At 45.4% G+C, this 16132-nt stretch overlaps 1 pseudogene; it reads left to right on the forward strand.

Annotated features, from left to right (window-relative positions):
- Positions 1-11240: 11240 nt before the first annotated feature.
- Positions 11241-11756, forward strand: LOC102877513 (annotated as a pseudogene).
- The last annotated feature ends 4376 nt before the right edge of the window (positions 11757-16132 follow it).

Consider the following 16132-nt stretch of genomic DNA (forward strand, 5'->3'; position numbering starts at 1 on the left):
CTTTGAGAGATGCCTGTGAGAAATGCCTGTCCTCAATCCTCACTTCCTTCCAAGACCACGCCTGTCAGAGCTTTCAAGGGCTTTCTCCCGCTAGATAGATTGAAAAAGTATTGAAGATTGAAAAAGGGAAAGAGATGCAGCATTAATCCTCCCCCAGCAGAGGGTGTCAACACTCAGTTACAGAGGGCACAGACAGGAAGTGCTTCTGCCCCTTCATGTCTCCTCTCTGACTACCTACAGTAAATAAGAATCCAGAGCATGACATGAGTCCACAATAAGAGCTGTATAGTAGAGTGGTCTGGGTGGGGGACTGTGTAACAATGAAATAACCTTTTTCCCCCAAGAAAAAAGTGATCTAGGGGGGACTAGGTGCAGGGAGGAAAATATGTAGCAATGAAAGATTGGAAACCCAAGTTCTTTATAAACATTTATTAAAATATCAATTAAAAAAACCCCCAACAGACCAAAAATGGAACTGTAAGGGGGCAGGGAAATTTGATTGATGAAACAACCAGAATAGAAATTAGGAGGATGTTCATGCTTTGTGAAGATGTAATCAATGTCACTCAATAGTATTTATATAAATTGTTGAATGGGAACCTACGCTGCTGTGTAAACCTTTACCAAAAGCACAATAAAATATTATTTTTACACACACACACACACACACACACACACAATCCAGAGCAGCTGAATTTTCCATAAAGTGGGAATTGAAGCAGGGAGACTGGCCTCCCACAGCCTCATACAGGTTTACTTGGGTGAAAAGAAATTATAAATAGACTGAAATACTGGAATTGGAGGGTGGATTAGAAGGATTATTGATTCCAGAAAAAAATAAGTCTGGATTGTCTTTTTACCTCAGACGTTGACTAGGTTGGGAATAAGGGTAGGTGAAGGCAATGGAGAGAAGAAATGTGCTTCTTTCCAATTCAACAGTCTGATCACTGGAAACATCAATTATATGCTCTCTTGAATTGTAGGCTCAGCTTTCTGCCTCCCAACCCTGTAATGAGTGTCTCAAGCACATGGACTGAGTCTGTTCCAGACATAGAGAAGGAGTAGTAAGACCAAAGAGACCATTCCTGGGAGAGTTTTGTCTTCCTGGTCCCATGCAGGAAACTCTTCTTCTCTCACCAGGGAAAAGCAGACCCTGGTCCTAGTCCGTCCCATAGATAGATGCAACTGTCTAACCGCCCTCCACTTTCCTGAGCTCCTTCCTGGAAACTCTCACCCTGTGACTCTGTTGTCTGCACACACAGATGAGAACGCTCAATCTGGAGCTTTCTACTAATGTATTTTATTGAGATACAGAGAGTAGCAGGAAGAGGCCATGGTCCAGGGAAGCTTCACACTTGCCTCGCTTCTAGGAGGCCATCATGTTTGTTTGCAGAACATAATTTCTGCTGTCCCTTTCAGGTGTTGAAAGTCAGGGTCTCTGGGAGGGTATCAGTGGTAGAAGGTTCTCAGAAGGAGGATAGAGCAAGGATTGAGGAGGGTGTTAGAGTCTGTGAGGAATTGATACTAGAGAGAGAGCATACTAATGGCATCTGCAAAGATCCTGGAGTGTCCGCTCATGTCAGTAGCATCTTTATTTCTAGCCAGAACTCAAGAAGATGAAAAGTGTATCAAGGATCCATTTGTAGTAGTATGCCACTTTAATATAGATACCAGGCAACTCTGAAAGACTACAGGGTTGATCCTAACTCACTATCCCTATCTGGAGCCAGATGTCCTGCCACTGACAGACCAGGGGACTATCTCCATCTCCCTGTAGAGAGAAAGAACAAGCAGTGAGTTTCAAACCCCTGAGGGTTTGGATAAAAGGCAGAAAGCGGGGGCCATGGACAGATTCTAGGGGACAGGGGTCTCACCATGCAGAAGTTCTGGCCTGGGCTCCCAGCACATAGCATGTTCTCCTTGATGATGTTGCCATATTGTTTCCTGCATACCTCATAATCCAATATGGGTATTTCCACCTCCTGCAGGTAATGTTTCTGTGGGGAGAAGCTGGTGAGCCTCGAGAGGGGGTTCTTCCTCCTCCCCCATCACCCCGGTCAATCAGTGATGTTTCTCCTCTGACTTCCAAATCCACAGATTGAGCTTGCAACTGGGAGCTCCAGGTGTCAGTTTCTAAAACCAACCTTAAACATCAATTTACCTATTTGTTTACTAGGGTTACACACCACCCACTCCATTCGTTCTGTCAGTGCCAACAGGCTCACACCTCTAGACTGATAATGGGGGTAAAAGTTTCAGGAGAAAAGATAGAGGCAAGGTAGAGCTTTCTTAACCCTTGTGGAGTTGTTACTAGGAAAAATGAGAAGAGTGGAGAGTCAGGGCCTTGAGGTCAGAGGAGTTTTGTACCAATGAAAAACAGACACTCTGAACATACCCCTTAACTCCTCTCAGTCTCATTTCTCCTCCTCACTTTCAAGATATAGGAGAAGAGGGGATTTGGCAGGTCACTTGAGGGCAAGATGGAGAATCAGGGAAGAGTTAATGTCCCACCATGTCTGCTTTTTGTGTCTTATACAGGCCTTTGTAAACATTAAGTTCTACTCCCAGGTGGTCCTAACAGGGACATGGATGGGGACCTTGTCGATAATATTGCACCCACTGCAACCACCCCAGAGTTCTCTCCATCCCAAGTGACCCCATCATCCTGAATCTTACCATTATCTGCAATGTTCCCACAGGCAGTCACCCAGCAGTTAGTGCCAGCTTGGATCTTGAACTGTGGTGGACAGAGGATGATCAGTTTGATGTTATCAGATAGTGTCACAGGGTCTTCCAGCTTGAGGAGGGCTATATCTCCTCCTTCAAGAAAATCTTCAGGGTTGCATTTGGGGTGAAGAATGACTTTTGCCACCTTCAGAAGAGTACCATTAGCAGAGAGTGTCACTTGTCCCACTTGGACTCTCAAATGATGAGATTCTGTTCTTTGTCTGTTGGAGATAAGACCAGAAGCTTCTCAGAGGCTGGCAAAGCCACACACATCTCAAGAGCAAGAGGTCGTCCAGCCTCTGGGAGTGCAGAATCTTCCCTCCGGACAGAGAGAGGGAGATTCCAAAAGTTGGAATCCTCCTGAAACCCAGGGCTGCAGTCAGCCATGTAGGAAGCTCCACATTACTCATCACAGTACCCCAATGTTGTTCACAAACCAGGAATATATGTCTGTGCAGTGACTTACAGTTCAACATATTGTGCTGTCAGAACCCACTGGTTGTGTATGAGGAAGCCTCCACACAGGAACCTCCATTGTTGATCTGTTGAGCAGTATGTCCAGATGCTAACCTGCCATAGCCACTGCCCAGGAGGAGCATCATGCCCACCTCTGATACCCACATGCCCATTCTCTGGATTAGGGGCTGGGAAAACAGAGTGAAGTTTCACTATGATGACTAAGGCTTCCCTGCCCATAACTTCACTCAACCTCCCCGTTATACCCTGTCCAAGTGCAGGAGTGAGCCAGACTATATGCATAATGAGTACCCATCCCCCATCCCATCACAATCCAGGCTACAACCTTGGGACCTGGGACAGAGATTTAAGGACAAGTCCAGCATTGTAGGGATCAGCACTCACCTGGGCTCACAGGCATCGAATCCCCCAGGCAGGGGAGGGTCAACACAGTAGCAACAGCATCTAGAGAAGGAGAGGTTCTGGGTTGAGGAGACAGAACGCACACAGAGGCCTGGAATGGAGAGGGCACATGTGAGTGAGCAGCATCCTTACCTCCACAGAGTTCTGAGCTCTCTGCCCTGGGTCTCTCCTTGATATTTTGACTCAGGAAGTGGGCAGGAGATCAGTGATGACCCATGTGTAACTTTTCACATATGACAAGAGCTTAAGTTTTTAATTTTTAGGAGGTTTGATTTATCAAAGTATATTTCATTATAATATGCTGCCCTATGGGTAGAACTTGCCCATAGCATCTTTACCCTCCACTTATGATAAACCTGTGTGTGGTCAATGGTGACCTATGTGTGATATCATGAAGCAAATAGTGTATCCTTTTTACCATTCATAAACCATGTATTTTGTTACATTGATTACAACTTTCACTATGTAAAGGCACTCTTCAGGTATTGTATTTTGGCAAAGAGTTCCTTCTTATTATGGATTGCAGTTAATACTGTTGGTGCCAGCAGTTAGGAAATGTGGAGATGTATTATACTGGGAAAAATCGGCCTGTAGGGACTTCTCCAAATTATTGAGGAGTAATGATGTCAGTTTGAGGGCTAAGATGTGTCTGATTCAGTCCACTGTCTTTCTGATTACTTGCTATGCATCTGAGAGCTGAACAATGAATAAGGATGACAGAAAAAGAATTGATACCTTTGAGCGGTGGTGTTGGAGAAGAGCACTGAACATACCATGGATGGCTAAGAGACTCAGCAGATATGTCTTGGAGAGGGTGCAGCAAGAGCATTCTTTGGAAGTAGGATTGATGATACTTCACCTCAAATACTTTGAACATGTTGCTAGGAGGTGCTATTCCATAGAGAAGGACATGATCTGGAAAGTGTGGAGTGTCAGCGAAGGAGAGTAAGATCCTCAACTAGGTGGATTGTTGCTGTGACTGCTGCAATGGGCTCTTGTGTGCCAGGAAGTGTGAGGATTAGGCAGGATAGAACAGATTTCTATACTTTTGTTTGCTATGAGTTGTCTTGACAACACCTACCAACAACAACATTATGGATTGAATTTTCTCATCTCTGTTTACATTTATTTTTGTATAGAATGTCTTTTGAAAAATCTGTGTATATTTGAAGAAATTTTATTTTTAAATATATATTTACTAGATTGTACTACTCTATGAGATAGTATGTCTTAACAACTTTCCCATTTACTCTTTTTTAAAAATTTTATTTTATTGGGAAAAATATGTTGGGGATACACAGAGGTGAGGGTTGGAAGCAGAAGGGTGAGGATGGGCAGGGATAAAAATTGCAGGGATGCAGTTGCAAGGCTGCACAATTTGGTTGGTGGGGGCAGCAGGTGAAGGAAATGAAAAGGATCCAGTGGGGACTAGATGGTATAGGGCAATGGTAAGCATAGTCCAATGGTGATCAAACAAGCGGTCTTTCTCCTTTGTGGGTTTCTCATTTGGGAATTGGGCACAGACTCTCTAATTTCTTCATGCTGAACAGGGGCTTGCCTTCTTGGTCTGTTAGATATTTTTCTGAAATTTATTCCCCTCTGGACTGCAAAGTGTTTTCCCAGGTGGGTCCAGTGGAGATGTCTGATTGAACCCTGAGGCTCCAGCCTACTTTGCTTCCTTAACTGGCCATTGTATTTCCTTTTTGCCTCTGGAATTAGGTTCAGGGTCAGGTCTGGAGTAAAACTCAGGTTACCTATAGAAAATGGAGCAAATCTAGAGAGAACAAACTTGTGAGTTACAAGTAGAAGGGCTTTTGGGGTGTACTGGGGGAGGGGTTGGAGGAAAGCAGCCTGGATACAATTCTCTGTATACCCTAAGCAGTTTTCCCTACCCAGGGGTAGGATGTCAGGACCAGAGGGCTGAGGAGTGCACCCCGGGGCCGAATGCACTGCCTGCCCCGAGGGCCAGATGGCAACCCTTGTGGGCCAAGCAACCCACCCCAGGGGCTGTCTGGCACAATCCCCCACCAAAGTCCCCTCTCCTCCCAAGTCCGGACCCCACGCCTCACTGAAGACTATGTGGCCAGGGACAGCATCCCCAATTCCGGTATTGCCACCATTATCCCCCACCCCCCATAAGGGGTTATACTGTAATTTGAAGTAGGTGTCACTGCCGTTCCCCTTTATAGATGGGTAAGGGGACCTGAGAGTGGTGAACAGATCACCCCCCCCCCAGGTCTAAACAGTTCCTGGCAAAGGCAGACAGCAGATCAATAGAAGCAGTGCATTGAGGATATCTGCCACCTTGGACGTGCTGCCACAGTTATATGTCATTGAGTTGTAGACAGCTCACAGAGACTCTCATCAATCCACTGTTCTGGTAATTTTCCTCTCTGGTCTGCTCAGGGAGACCACATCCTGCCACCCTGTCTCTTGCCGCTGCCATCTTGGCTCCAAGAATTCTCTCCAGCTTCCTCTCTGGCCTGCTTAGGGAGACCCCATTCTGCCACCCCATCTCTCGCCACTACAATCTTGGCTTCAAGAATTTCCCCCAGAACAAGTCCATTCTGCGGTGGTGTGGCAGCTCCACTGCACCAGCCTTGGTAATGGTGGTGGTGGTAGGGGACGGTGCCTACCATCCATCTCTGGGGTTCGGTGGTGGGAACCTCATGGAGCTGTGGTGACCGTGCTTGGTGCCAGGGGGCTGGGAGCCACAGGACTCACCCATTCCTCCCTTGTAATCCTTGGTCTCCTGATGATGAGCCTTGATCCGCACCAAGGACCAGTGATCAGCTGTTTAACTGTTCAATTATCAATAAACAGAGGCCTGTAGAAGGCCATGGTGGCCCTCCTCCATGTGGTCTGCTGCTCCTGCAGCTCACCACATTGTCTCTGATGCTGCCGCCATCTTGGAATCCATTCACTTTTTTTTAAAGTGGAGAAAAAGATCAAGAAAGCGAGATCCCTTTATAATACAGATATAAAGTAATAGTATAGCACAGTTATTAAAAATGAACACACACTTTTTTGTACCTTAGTATGTTCTGTATTAGGATTTTCCATCATTTTCACAATTTTTTATAACCACTTTTTTTGTTATCCAAAGTATTCTCCTTCAATCTTTACCCACACCTCTGTATAATCAAATAATAAACTATCCAGAAAAATGTGAGGGGAAATGAATTTAATAATTCTTAGATATAGTCTGAATTTTCAAAAAATACAGTAATAATTTATGAAGCAAAGCTGAATATTTCTGATAGCACCTCATGATTGTGTTTACTCTTTTTTCTTGCTGTTGTGTCTATAAGAGAATTCTGGTTAACACAATTTCAGACAAAAAGTGTTTCTATGTAGTTTACATAGGATCAAATGACTGTAAGGTAAAAAAGGCTCAGAGAACCGGGCGAGGTGAAACAAAAGAGTTTATTAGTGGCTCTCGGGGCAGATTTACTGTCTGAGGCCAGAGAAAGGTAGGGTCAGGCGGTAAAGTTACCAGTGAGGAAGAGTTACAGGTTACGCTTTATAGGTAGGGGTTGGGGGTAGGGAGGTCAAACTGGTGGTCAGATCTGGTGGAGAAAGTTGATTTGATACCATTTGTTAGCTTCTGATGATGAAGCTGCTCAGCCATGCAAGATGTGCTTGATGGCTGGGTTTCTTTCTGGTTGACCAGTCGTCTTAATGGCAGGTAGATTGGGATGTCTCTTAGAAGGTGTGCTCAGCACAAGATGTTGCCCAAGCACCAAGGTGACCTTTCATTCCAGCCTTTTTGGTTATGTAGGGGTGATGTAGTCTCTCTGGCTACTTCCTGTTGGATGGGGGCGGCAAATGGGGCTGGCTGGTGGGTTGGAAGGAAGTTCACTTGGGAGCTGGGAATATGGATGGAGCAACATTTGGTTTACTGAAACTCGAGAGATTTCTTGGATGTGGTTCTGTAAAAACTTAGAAAAACAAGGAGCAACCATTAATACTGAGCAAACTATTAAGAGAGGACCAAGAACTGGGGCTAACCAGGTAAATGGTGGAGTTTTGAGTGTAGGTTTCTTGGACACAAAATCTCTGTACAGAGTCTTGAGCTTTAATTGGTAAGGCCAGGAGGAAAATTAGAAAGAGAGACAGGAGGAAGGGAGAAAGTGGGCCTTCATATGGAAGGCATGACCTGGTGAGACGCAGGTTGGTGGGTCCAGTTGGCTTAGACGTTCAGGGGGCTTGGGTTTCAGATGGTGCAGGAGCCCGTTTGATGCAAGAAACATGGTACCAGGTTGAATGGCCAAGAAGTTTGACAGCTGTAGGGGTAGTTAGAATAACAACATGAGGATTGGACTGGAGGGGATCTGGGTGCAAATTTTTAAGAAGAACAGAGTCACCTGGATGGAGGAGAGGGTGTTTCTCTGAGGTAGGTGTACAGAGAGCTCACAGATGGGTCCTATCAGCATGTTCTCATAGAAGATGCCTTAATAGAGATAAATAGGGTAGGTAGGAGGCTAGCGGGGGAGGCTCATATGGAAAATTATGCATGAAAAGGAAAGGACACCCATAGAGGTGTTCAAATGGGCTAAGTCCAGAAGGGGAACGTGGAGCTGCACGTTACCTGGTTAGAGCTAGAGGAAGTAGAGTGGGCCAAGAAAGTTTTACTTCGATGGAGAGTTTGGTTAGGTGGTCTTTTAGAAGACCATTGGCTCGTTCTACCTTTCCAGATGACTGGGGATGATAAGGTACATGTAGCTTCCAGGTGATGTTTAGAGTGGTCGATACCTGTTGAACAATTTGGGATACAAAGGCAGGCCCATTGTCTGACTGGATATGAGTGGTAGGCCAAAATGAGGTATGATCCGTTCTATTAATGTGGAAGAAACTACAGCTGCTGTTTGATGTCCTGTAGGGAATGCTTCAACCCAGCCTAAAAAGGTGTCAACTAAGGTTAGTAAGTAACACCATTTCTTGTGTTTTGGCATATGGGTGAAGTCAATTTGCCAGTTTAGTCCTGGTAAATGTCCCCTCATTTGGTGAGTGGGAAGGTTGGGGTGCATGCCCCCTTGGGGTGAGACCTTAGTGCAGATAGAGCACTGAGAATGAATTTGGTGTAGTTTGCTAGCTAGAGAGGGTGTATAGAACAAAGGATAGACAAAATGGAAAAGTCCTCTAGGTCCAATGTGGAGAGAATTATGGATATTTGTGAGGATTTCGATAGTTTGAGAATTGGGCAGAGCAATTTTATTGCCAAGAAAAATCCAACCTTTGGGTGTAATGTGTCTTCCTTTTGCTTTCAAATCGTTAACTTCATCACAGGAATAGATAGGATTAATTTCAGTAATGAGGAAAAGGACAGGAGCAGGAGGAGCGCAAGTTAGGCTACAGGCGACAGTGTCAGCTTTAGCATTTCCTTGAGCAACAGGGGTTTGGGCTGACTGATGCCCTTTGCAGTGTACAATGGCTACTTCAGAAGGTAAGAGAAAAAAAAGGAGGTAGGAGGAGAGCTTTTAGTAGTTTAGAAATGAGAGTAGCGTTAATGACTGGAGAGCCGTTAGTAGTAAGGAATCCCCCCATTCTCTCCACAAAGCAGCATGGTAATGAACAATAAGAAAGGCATACTTGGAGTCAGGATAGACAGTGACTCGCTTTCCTTTGGCTAGAATTAGGGATCTGGTGAGAGCAATTAATTCAGCTTTTTGTGAGGAAGTGCCTTCAGGTAGACAGTTAGCTTCCACAGTTCATGGTTAGTGACTACTGCATAGGCGGCTTTGCGGTGGCCTTTTGGGTCTAGTGCTGAACTACCATCAACAAACAGAGTAAAATCAGGATCTGATAGAGGAATGTATGTTAGGCCAGACCTAGGAGAGGACAGATTATCAAGTACTTCTGGACAGGAGTGTGTATTGAGAGGAAGGTTGGAAGGAAGAAGAGAGGCCGGGTTAAGAGGTGGTGACACCTGCAGAGTTACAGAAAGGTTTTCAATAAACAGAAGACGGAAGGTCTGTAAGCATGATGGACTAAGGAGGGTTAAGGCTTTGTGGGTGAAAAAGTCTATAAGACGATGTGGGGAGTAAACAGTAATAGGCTGTGAGAGTGAGTTTGAGAGCTTCTTTGGCTAGTTCAGCTGCAGCTCCAAGGGCACACAAGCAGGGTAACCAACCTTTAACAGTAGTGGTGAGCTGCTTAGATTAAGTAAGCAACTCGTTGGTATATTGGTCCTACAGGCTGTGTAAGAACTCCTAATGCCTGGCCTTGGTGCTTGTCTGTGAATAAGCAGAAAGGTTTTCTGGGGTTGGGAAGATGAGGAGGGGCAGAAATAAAGGTATCACGGAGTGTGAAGAAAGCTTTGTGAACCGTGGTGGAAGAAGTGAGTGGGCCTATAGGGGTTTCACAGGCAGCATTATATAAGGGTTTTGCCAAAGTAGCGAAGTTTGAGACCCAGTGCTGGAAGAACCCCAGAAGCCCAAGAAAAGACAGTATTTGGTCTGCATTTTCAGGCAGTTGTAGAGATTGAATGGCTGAAATGCGGTCAACGGTGAAAGATTTTGTGGTGGGGGTGAGGATTACCCTCAGGTATGTGTCAGAGGGTAAAGAAAGCTGGGCTTTGTTTGGGGAGACACGATAGCCCTTGGAGCCTAGGAAATTAAGGAGTAGAGCAGTGTGACAGTGAGAAAAATCATAGGAGGGACTTCACAGAAGGAGATCATCAACATATTGTAACAAAATACTGGGAGAGAGGGAAAGTGAGGACAAATCCTGGCTAAGAACCTGACCGAAGAGGTGGGGACTGTCGCAGAACCCTTGGGGGAGCACACTCCATGTGAGTTGTCACTACACGTGGGTGTCAGGGTCAGTCCATGTAAAAGTAAACAGGAAATAGGAGTCAGGGTGTAAGGGAACTGTAAAGAAAGCATCTTTTAGATCTAAAACAGTGAAATGAGTGGTGTTTGGTGGGATATGTGATAGGAGTGTATATGGATTAGGGACTACTGGGTAAGTGGGGACAACTGCTTCATTAATGAGGCACAGGTCTTGAACAAGCCGATAGGCTCCCAATGGCTTACGGACCGGGAGTATAGGAGTGTTGCAAGGAGAACTAGTGGGAATTAAGAAGCCTTGGCTAAGAAGCCGGGAAATGATAGGAAGCAGGCCACATCTATGGGTAGCAGAGATTGGAAACTGAGGACAAGAAGGGAATAGTGTAGCGTTTTTCAGAGAAATGTGTATAGGTGAGAGACAATTACAGGTTTTGAAATGTCCCATACAATTGGGTCCACTTCAGAAGGGGAAAGAGGCGGCTTGCTCTTTGGGGAAGTAGACAGATGAGAGATGAGAGGAAGCAGACGGGAGACATTTGTAGAAGGAGGCAACATAAGAGGTATAGAAATGGTTGCTTGGAGTGTCTGTAAGATGTCTTGACCTAACAGAGGGACAGGACAGGAAGGTATTACTAGGAAAGAGTGTGTGAAAGGTGTGTTGTCAAGTGTACAGGGCAAGGGAGGAGTTAAACGTGCAAAAGTGGGTTTGCCATAAATCCCCATGACTGTGACCTGGGAAGGAATAGTAGCACCTGAAAAGGTATGGAGGACGGAGTAGGTAGCCCCCGTGTCTAGTAAAAAAGATAAAGTTTCCCCGGCATCGCTCACATGGCTGGAATCAAGATGGAGGAGTACGCATGAGAGCCTTGCCCCTGGCGAATCGTGGATGACTGTGGTGGTGCCTTTACGATGGGCACCATAGGTGGTGGCATCTTTCAAGAAATCAAAGGTTTCCGTAATTCTCCTGTGGGTGTCAGCCACAGACTACGAGGGAGTTTGACAGCTATTTAAACCAGGGCTCCACAGTCAGGAAGCAGCTTTGCTGTTTGGGGAGGTCTGTTTTCCATGATTGACTGCAGTATGGTTCAGATCAGAGGAAAAGAAGATCCCTGAAACTCTAGCACAAGTGGTGCCTTAACAGGAGCCATACTGGCCACAAGAAATGGACCGGTGGTTATGGTTGGGTCAGCTGCGATGGGTGGCATTCTTCTAGTTTTAATTGAAGGAGCTGGTATCTTATTGACAAGATTTGCTTCTGCACAGTTTCCCAATGGTCCTCAGTTTGCTGAAGATCCCTCCCAATTGCCTTCAACCCAGTTACCTTCCTCACCGTTTGGAGACTATCGTCAGTACCAGTAGGATTAAGACTCATGTCCTGGAGTTAACAAACAAGCTGTAGTTGAAGAATGATTTTGGAAGACCAAGTTGCAGTCTGTTTTTAAAATCATAGGTGGGACAATTCTGGCCAAATAGGCTGTGGGAAGACATTTAGTACTTTTCCCCCCACCTATTTAAAGGAACATGAGGAGAAAGTATTAAGAGAATACATTTATTTATTCACACTTGGGTTGGATTTGTGATCAGAATAAATGTCTAGTATCTTAAAAATATGACAAGTGCTTAGAAGATGAAGGACAAAAGGACAACTAGCAGTGAACGTGACCACCGTTTCCTTCGGGACTTCTCAGCCTGGGTTTATGTGTTCTGTTATTCACACAATAAAAACTCCTGAAACTTGCTCTTTCTTTTAAGATAAATTGTAGAGTTCTACTTTTCATCCTCAGATTCTCCAATTATTGCAAAGTACATTTAAAACTGCATGTTTTATAGTTAGCCCCACTCATAGCCAGTTGTGTTCAAGAAGAATTACGTGGAGTCAGCCTGCATCGTTCCACAGTAAAAGGCTTTCTGGACATGGCACATTGTTGGATATGAAACTCTCTCACCTTTGGGGCTTCTGTATTTTAGTTCATGGTCGTCAGAAACCCCACCAGGGACAATTTCCTTCCAGTATGTCCAGTTCTGTATGAGAAGAATTGCTAGGAGGGTACTGTATTGCAGAAGTCTGGTGTTAATTGTGTGTTTGAAAAATAAAATATATGCTGTTTTTAATGTGAAAAAAAAAGATACAGACCTACCCACTACAAAAATTGGCACCCGAATCTCAGTGAGGGTAATGGGGGTCCCTGAGACTGGGCATCATCAATCTTCATCTGTGAGACTCAGGAGTTCCAGGGGTGGACTGCCTCATAGGTGGACGGTAGCTCACTGTGGCTATGCACAGCGGTTGACTGAGCCACAGTTGGGCAGTTGCTCCACCAATGACCTGGCTTTTTGCAGGCTGGGCATGGCTTGGTTGGCTGTCGCAGCTGTGGGTACACTCTGGCCCAGTGGCCATCCAGGCCACACTTAAAGCAGGCTCCTGGCGGAGCAGTATTGCACCCGGGACCCCTCTTACCCTGTTGTACTGGCCAAAGTGCTGCCAACTATGGCTTGGGTTTGGAGCGCCACCTGCTGGTGCATGCGAGTTTGCTTAGCAGCCTCAGCTCTGTCCTCCCTGGAATTAAAAACTCTAAAAGCCATATTTACCAGTTCGCCGATTGGGGTTTGAGGGCCATTTTCAGCCTTTTTGAGTTTCCTCCCCGAATATCTGGAGCTGATTGAGTGATAAAATGAGTAGCTAGGACTGTAGAGCCAGGAGTGGCAGCAGGGTCTAAGCGAGAGTATTGTGTAAGGGTTTCAGTTAGACGGTTTAAAAATACAGCTGGATTTTCATCAGGGCCTTGGGTAATTTCTTGAAGCTTATTGTAATTAATAACTTTTTGAGTGGCGATTTGTATGCTCATTAAAAGACACTGGACCATGCGGTCTCGCCAGTGTATACCGTCCTGGCTCTGTTGATAATTCCAGTTTGGCTCAATGTCTGGGACAGCAACAGCACCTACTGGCATAGTTTGGCATAGTTTCCATCCACATGTGCATGAGCAGCAGTTAAAATGCGGTCTTTTTTTCATCAGGAGTGAAAGTAGAAGTGAGAATGACATGACGATCATGCCAGGTTAGATCATAAGCTTGAGTAAGATAGCGAAATTCTTTATGGTACTGAATGGGATTATCAGAAAAAGAACCGAGGCGCTTTTCTATAGCAGAAAGATCAGACAAGGGAAAAGGAACATGAACCCGAACCATGCCTTCTGCTCGGGCCACTTCACGAGAGGACAAAGGAGGTTGGTGGCCTTATCAGGCAAGGGGGGGGGCTTGGGAGCATTAGAGCCAAGCAGAGGAGGTGTTATGGGAGCGAGTGTGAGAGCTAACTGGAGAGGGAGGGGGTAGGGCTGAGGAGCAAGTAACTTTTGGTTGGGGATAGGGAGGCGGTGTTGTAGAGAGGCAGAGGGGTAGGAGCGGGTCGAGGTGGAGAACTTAGATCTTTAGTTAAGTCAAAAGAGGAAGAGGAGTAAGAGGGACCTGAGGGAGGTTCAGTAGAAGGCAGAAAAGGAGGGCTTTTTCGAGCTAGAAGAATTTGAGCAGTGGAATAGTTCCAGCACAGTTCTGGGCGAGAGTGAAGAAACCAGAAGGCTTGAACATACGGTATCTCTGAGTTTTTACCAAGACGGTGGCAATAATTGTCAAGTGCTGTAAGCAAAGCATAGTCTAAAGTGCCACTTGATGGCCAACGAAGCCCATCATCCATTTGGCATTGGGGCCAGGAAACAGCACAAAAGAAGTTGAGAGGCTTCTTCCATATATTTAACTGGTCTCGGACCTTAGGCCAATGAGAAAGTAAGCACCCAAGTGGTGTCTTGGGGTCAAATTTGGAGGATTGCGAACCCATTTTTGCCTTGTCCAGGGGCAAAGTTTGGAGAAAGTTTGGTGTCCCAGCACTTAGTCCACACAAAGCAAGGAGGTTAGCTGCTGGAGACCTGGGGCGTCCACTCAGACCTATAGAGCTTAGGGGCTGAACCTGGTTCAGCCGGAAGGAGGAAGCCCTGGGGTGCACCACAGGCAGGGTTCCTGGAGAGGAAAAAGAGGCGAGAAAAGGGCTGCAGATTGCTTACTATGAACGGCTGCTGGTAGGCGAGGTCCGGAGGGGTTCCATTCAAGGTTTGGTTCGTGGTAGAGGAGTGGCCTCTAAGAGGCACCTACTCCTCCTGGACTTGTGGCACCAAGATGTAAGGTAAAAAAAGGTGCAGAGAACCAGGCGAAGTGAAACAAAAGTTTATTAGTGGGTCTTGGGGCAAATTTACTGTCTGAGGTCAAAGAAAAGCAGGGTCAGGCAGTAAGTAAAGTTACCAGTGAGGAGGAGTTACAGGTGAAGCTCTATAGGTAGGGGTTGGGGGTAGGGAAGTCAAACTGATGGTCAGATCTCGTGGAGAAAGTTGATTGGATGCCCTTTGTTAGCTTCTAATGATGGAGCTGCTCAGTCATGCAAGATGTGGTTGATGGCCGGATTTCCTTCTGATCGGCCAGTCGTCTTACGCCAAGTAGATTGGGATGTCTCTTAGAAGGTATGGTCAGCACAGATCTTGCCCAGGCCCCAAGGTGACCTTTCAATGACTATTACAATATTTTGAGAATTTTGATGGGTATTCATGTATTTTTAATGTTAGCACAATTTATAAAAAGCTAAGAAAAATAACAAAAAAGTTACAGCTTTACCTTCTATGTTGGTGGATTTGTTTGTGAGTGGCACACCTCCCAGCCAACCCCAGTGAATGGGGGAGGCCTGCCTGTGAGACCAGCCTGGCTCCCTTAGACAGAGCTACATTCATGTCTTCCCTCTGCCTCCTGTCTGCCATTTCTGCTGCTTTGCCTTCCAGGTTGGTCGGTTTGTTTGTGAGGGGCTCACTTCCCAGCCAACCCCACCAAACAGAGGAGGCCTGTCTGTTGGACCAGCCAATCTCTTTTGGAATGGGGGGGGTAAGAAGACAGATCACCAATATATAAAATCCTGTCAAGACATTCCTAGTCAAGAGCAAAGTCAAGGACCTGCCATTAAACTGTCACCTAGAGTAGAGAAAACTGGTACTTTGGGAGAAATACTGCTGCCTAGATGCACCAGGTGGGAGCCCTTAAACTCAAGCAGAATGGTACAGTACAGCTCGAACTGGACGTGCATGCCAGTTCTGGAAGGGAACAAAAGGCTTCCTGGTTTCACATTCAGGTACTTTGGAGGAAACAATGCTGTCATGCCCTTGGCCCTGGTGGTTTTGGGCCAAGGAGGGAACACAGATATATAAATCTTTCACAAAATGTTGCTGTCATCTGGGTTATTATATATTACAACAACTAACATCTACTAAAAAAAGACTCATATAATGTCAAGAAAGCAGCAATCCACCTCAATAATCATGAAAAGGAAAAATAAGCCTCCCCCTAAAAAAGCAGAACCAATGAATACCCCAGATAGAAAGAAAAGAAATATGTTGATGTGGAGATATTAGAACAGCTACAGAAAAAGATACAAATGTTGGAAGAAAAAAAATGAAAGCCAATAAGAGAGCAGATACCTCAGAGATTACAATCCAGAAGAAACATATTAATGAGGAACAACTTGAACAGCTATAGAAGAAAATGCTAAAGATGGAAAAAAGATTTGTAGTATAGATAATCTTCTGTTCAGCTCTTTAGTATCTTGAATTCTTCCTTGTGCTCTGGCTTCTCTACGCTCCAGTGCAATCTTCAGAGTTTCTTCTGACATCCATTTTGGTCTTTTCTTCCTCTTCTGTCTTTGTAAT

This window comes from Elephantulus edwardii, unplaced genomic scaffold (genome assembly GCF_000299155.1).
Source record: "Elephantulus edwardii isolate Elephantulus edwardi_28Jun2011 unplaced genomic scaffold, EleEdw1.0 scaffold00350, whole genome shotgun sequence".
NCBI lineage: Eukaryota > Metazoa > Chordata > Mammalia > Macroscelidea > Macroscelididae > Elephantulus > Elephantulus edwardii.